Source organism: Phocoena sinus, chromosome 6 (genome assembly GCF_008692025.1).
Source record: "Phocoena sinus isolate mPhoSin1 chromosome 6, mPhoSin1.pri, whole genome shotgun sequence".
NCBI lineage: Eukaryota > Metazoa > Chordata > Mammalia > Artiodactyla > Phocoenidae > Phocoena > Phocoena sinus.
In genome coordinates, this window is record NC_045768.1 from 105,687,465 (window position 1) to 105,693,464 (window position 6,000).

The following is a 6,000-nucleotide window of genomic DNA, read 5'->3' on the forward strand; positions in this document are numbered from 1 at the left end:
GCATTGTGAATGCACCTCCGTGCCACCCCTTATTTTAGTTTCTTAGGTTCCAATCAACAATAATTACTTTTCTGGAACTTTCCTGGAGGTCCAGTGGTTAAGACTCCGTGCTTCCAGCGCAGGGGGCGAGAGTTGGATCCCTGGTCAGGGAACTAAGATCCCACATGTGGCATGGCCAAAAAACCCCACAAAAACAATAATTACTTTCCTGCCCTGTGTTTTTTGTCATGTGATTTTGCTCTTAAGCCTTCTATTTTTGTTTTCCCTCCCATGGCAGTAGTACTCTCCCCACTCCACAGCTTCCCAGAGACGGGGCTAGAGGCCTTTTCTCTGGAGAACTTGCCAGAGTTTCATTTTGCCAAGCTGTTAACCCCCTCAAATACTAGCCCTACATAAAGTCTGAAACTTAGCTTCTCCTTCAAATTTAATTTTTTCAAATTGAAATCATTTAGTGACAAAAAATTTCTCCTCTTTCCATAGACCTGCCTAAACTAATTTAGATGAAAAGGGTGAGCCTTCCTGATCTTTGGTTTTCTGAAGAAAGTCAGTCAAATACTTGCCCAGGAAACCCATAATCTTACCTTGATAATATATCCATATAGTCACCATGGGGATTCTTTTTCACGGTGATTCTCTACAATTCATCTAGCTTTAGGCCACATCCTGCCTTAAGAATTCTTATAATACATTAGAGTAGGGGCTTCCCTAGTGGTGCAGTGGTTAAGAATCCGCCTGCCAATGCAGGGGATTCGGGTTCGAGTCCTGGTCCAGGAAGATCCCACATGCCGCGGAGCCACTAACCAAGTGCACCACAACTACTGAGCCTGTGCTCCAGAGCCCGCGAGCCGCAACTATTGAGCCCAAAGTGCTGCAACTACTGAAGCCTCGCACCTAGAGCCCATGCTCCTCAACAAGAGAAGCCACTGCAATGAGAAGCCTGAGCACCGCAACAAAGAGTAGCCCCCGCTCACCACAACTGGAGAAAGCCCGCGCGCAGCAATGAAGACCCAGCGCAGCCAAAAATAAATAAGTAAATAAATATTAAAAAGAAATACATTACAGTAGAAATCCTGTGAGTTAACAAAATCCTGTTCAATTATCCTTTTGCGTTACCCACCTGGGAGCACTCCGATTTGCCAATACTTGTTTTCGACATGGCCACTCACAATCTTCTCACTTATAAATTGTCGAATCACCAAATCCCAACTTTCTCCATCTGACAGTATAATTGATTGCGTCTCAGATCACCCCTGATAAGCTTTCAATGATTCCTGAGGGCAAGAGAAGTGGCTAGCACCTCACCTAGGTTTTCAGCCATTTAGCATCCAAACGTGGGAGTGAAGATCTGCCATATATAGGAACCAGATTTCTATCTAGTCCCAGACCACCCTAGGTTGTTATTTGTCGATATTTCTCTTCTTCCTTCATGGCTGTCCTCCCAATCCAAACTAATCGCCGAAAGAGAAAATTCACTAGCCAATAACCTGCCAAGCTTCTTTGACATGAATACTAAAAGCCAAAATGGCTGGGAAATCATTACTATCACATACTTTGGCATCCACTGGTCCCACGGCCAACACGCTAACCCACCACTTGATAAATGAAAGTTATCATCCTCAGTGATTTCTTCTATGCATTGGGAAAGGTGCAGGAGGTGAGATGCTATCGCACCTTTAGTGAGTTAGAGGGGTGATGAAATGCTGATAGCAGACTTGTGAAATCTGGGTGACACAGCCAGGAGAAAAACCAATTCAGTTCAATAAAAGCCTTAAAAATAATATGTCTTTGTTGACATTTTCTTTAGGAGGAAAGCCAAGAAGGAATTTCATCTCACTACACATAACAAAGCTTCCAAAAATCCTCTTTTCAAGCTTCTGTCCCCCCAAATCCTACCCCCATACGCAGCTGTCTCTCTCCCCTCCTCCTCCTTCTGTCTTCCACTGTCCTCACCTTGTTCTCTTTGTCTCCTTACTACCCCTTTCCCTTTTTCTCCTCCTTCTTCAAATGGATAAATAGCCTGCCCCTGACTTCTGTCTCTGAACTTTGTCAAAGACCTAGCAGCTGACTGAGCCAGCCAAGAATCCTCCCCATGGAAGCCAGGGAGTGGCAAGGGATTGGTATCATATATATTGAAATTTTAATGTTTTTCTTTTCTGCTTCTCATGACAACAGTATCAGTATCAGACCAGTTCCAGTCTCTCAGGTTCCTCTATAGTTTTATCCCCAGACCCTTAGAGTAGCTGAAAAAGTATGTGAAGGACCTGCTCATCCTTCCCTGCTCTCCTTGGACCACTGACTACCTTTTGCCCAATGGCCTACCTAGCTGTCCATCACCAGAATCATTCAGGAAGAAGAAGAATGATCTGTCAGGGACTCCATCTGCCTCTAAGATCCCGTGATGCCTAAGGCCACTGCCCCTTGTAGTTCAGTGTCATTTTTCATTGCATCTCTGAAACTGACTGGTCCCCTTCCCATGCTTCAGCTGGAATCCACTAATAGAGTAGTCGTTACTGGACCCTCTTTCTTTATCCTTTCACTAAAAGCCTTCTAATAATCTCATCTCAAAAATCTCAATCTTGGGCTTCCCTGGTGGCGCAGTGGTTGAGAGTCCGCCTGCTGATGCAGGGGACACAGGTTCGTGCCCCGGTCCGGGAAGATCCCACGTGCCACGGAGCGGCTGGGCCCGTGAGCCATGGCCGCTGAGCCTGTGCATCCGGAGCCTGTGCTCCGCAACAGGAGAGGCCACAACAGTGAGAGGCCTGCGTACCGCAAAAAAAAAAAAAAAAAAAATCTCAGTCTTATCCTCTTCATGATTCAGACTATTACAATAGCCCAAGGTTAAATGTTATCTATCCAACTTCTAATTTGAGTTTGTTGGCTGGTGTCCTGTTTACCATACAATACTACTGAGGAAGAATTCTATTTTCTTCTGTCTACCCATATCCATGGGACACTTGGTATGACTCATGGGAACTAGAATACTTAAGAAGTGATAGTTGTGGCCAGCACCCAACTTCCATTATTTTCTGAGGGATAAAGAAATAATTCTGTGCCAAACTTATTAGTCAGCCCTCTCTTTGGAGACAAGTGACAGGAACTGAATTCATGCTAACTTAAGCAAAAAAATGAATTTGTTGGCTCACTTAACTGGGAAATCCAGGAGTTTATACTGGCCACAGACACAGCCAGACCTCAGGTTTAAACAAAGTTGTCAGGGTTTGTGCTCTAAATCTCTCCTTTCTGCTTTGCCCCCTTTTGTGAGTCCCCTTCTCTCCTATTTCAAAAGAACCACCCCCCACCCCGCGCAAAAAAAAGAGCTTCCTTCATACACTTGGGAAGCCTGTCGCTGGCAACTACCAACTATGACATCCCGATTTAGCAACACCAGCAGAAAACAAAATTCTCTCTCTCACTATTCACATATTAGTTCCAGGGAGAGACTCTAATTGATTCTGCTTAGTTAAAATGCCCCACTTTGGACTACTGTTGCCAGACGGATGGGTTACTATGATTTTGAGCCTAAGTAAAACCACAGGGAATAGAGGACTGATGTCCCAGAGGAATGAACGCTGGAGAGAGACATCACATATGTCCGCTACGCAAACGGGAGGGAGGAAAGGAAGGAGAGCATCTAGGGGTCAAAGGACTCATGTTCCTGTGCTCTTTTACCAGCTGGGTGATTTCGGACATGCCACTTCGTCTTTCTGAGCCTCAGTTCCTCAGGTATAAAATGGTTACATGGTAGTTACTAGTACAATATCAAATTATATATGACAATATCTCTGTATGGTACCAGGTGATTTTTCAGATAATGGAAAACTGACTTAATTGAGGAGAGCATTTTTTACGAATACATTATGGAGCATTTTACCAAAAGCTTTTTCATCTACCGTGCAAATTGGAAAATGAAGTTCAAGAGGCTGGAATGCCTAGCATATAAACTAACTTATTTGTGTAACTGTAGCCATACGCAGACACGCAAAAATATATGACGATCCTGCAACTGAATCATTTCCTGGATTAAGAAATGTGGCAGAGACCCACTCCGAGACAACACGCACGCAGACATCCACCTCGTGAGGCAGGAGTCCCTACGAGCACGTCTGCACAGCCCTTTCCTCCGGGGAGGGGAGCCCATTCTAGGTTTAAGGAATTTCAGGGCCGAAAGGCTTGCGGGCGAGCACCCTTCACCAACTAGTGTGTGTGCGTGTGTGTGTGTGTGTGTGTGTGTAGGCGGGGGGGGGGGGGCGGCGGGCGCTGTACAGGCTAGATTTAAAAACCCCACACACCAAAAAAAACAACAAAAAACAAAACTGTCCTGGGCGTCTTTAGCTGGACCCTTCCAGGAACGCAGCAGCCTTGGCACCTTCGTTGCCGTCCCGCCTTCCGCCCCTCCTCCGCCCCACTGCCGGTCCGGGAGCTCGCAGATCCAGCTCCGTGTTTTCCCAGCCGCCCTCCCGCCCTTCGGGTTAAAGCTCCCCCGCCAGGAGTAAACAAGCAGCCCGACAGGCAGCCGGTAGGACCGGCCCCCTCTCCCCGTTTCCTGCGCCAGCCCCAGCAACAGGCCCTGCCCTTCGCGACAGGCCCCGCCCCGTACCGCCAGCCCACCACCTCTCCGCGTCCGTCGGCCTCGGCCGGGTCCGGGCCGCCGGCCCAGTCCCCGGCCCGCCCCCGGAGCCGCCTCCCTCAGGACCCCGCACCCCGCCCGCCCGCGAGCCCCCAGCCCGCGCCGAGGGAGGGTGCGTGGCGCACACGTGACTCGTGTTGTGGGCGGAGCCTGCGTGGGCCCGGGCGGCGAGGGCCGCGGGGGCCGGGAGGGCGGGTCCGGCCTCGCCTCTCTCACTCCCGCGAGCCCGCCTGGGCCGCGGACTGCCGCCAGCCCCTCCTCCGGCCGGGCTGGGGCCCCGCTCTGGCCCCTCGCCCGGCGAGCGCTTAGGCCTCCCAGTGACTTTGCCACTGTGACTACTCCTCCTCGCGCAGTCTCCCCCTGCAGCCCGGCCGCTGGGCTCGCTCCCGACTCCTCGCCCCCAAGTCCCCACTCGGCAGAGCCTCTGAAGTTTCCTGCCCCGTCTGCAGCGCCTTGCGTACTCACAAGCCCCCTGCTGCACAGACACATCGCCTTCCTGCTTGCACCCGCAGAGAAGTCCTCCTGCACACACAGAGCTGTGTTGTACCGCCTTCCGACACCTCTCCATTCATTACCTATCCCGGCCCAGCTCCCTTTCCTTTCTCGTACTTTGAAGGTGGGGAAAACTGAGGTTCAAGAAAGTGAAAAGATTTCCTAGATCCGGAACCAAGACCAGACCTCCCGTGGCCAGGGCCTTCTCTGCCCTGATCCTTTCCTGCAATTCAGGGTCAAACTGACTACCCTGAACCGGTAGTTCCAGCCTTGGTTATCAGTTAATACCCTCTAGATCTCCCCACACACACATCCCCCAGGGAAAATGTACCCGCCCTCTACCTTCTGTCCGTCTCAGGGTAGCTCAGGAAATAGATCAGAGCTGGCAGAAAAGAAAACCTTTACCGAGAGACAGTTTCATCTCGAGGTTGGGAGCGTGGACTTGGAACCAGTCGGCCTAAATTCCAGTCCTAGCTCTTCCCCCTACTAGGTATCTTGGGCAGGCCATGTGACTGCTCTCTGCCTCTAGTTCCTCACTTGAAAATCGAGGATAATGACACTACCTACCTCCTAGAGTTGCTGTGAGGATTAAATGAGTTACTATAAGTAGAGTTAGGACAGCACCTGTCATATAATAAAGCCATCAAAGAAATCACTCTGGGCTAGCCACTGTGCTGGGTTTCTTTACGTCCTAGCTCTCTTTCCTGATGCCTCCCTCTGTGTATTGCAGGCAGATTAATCTCTCAGGCCAGGCTCAGCTTTAGAGGAGTGACTTCAGGCTCCAGCAGATAGCGACTGGAAGGGCAGAGGCAGGGGAGCCATGTTGGCTGGGGCCTCCCCAGGTTGAGAGCAGCACAGCTGACTTCTGAGGAGGGGAACAG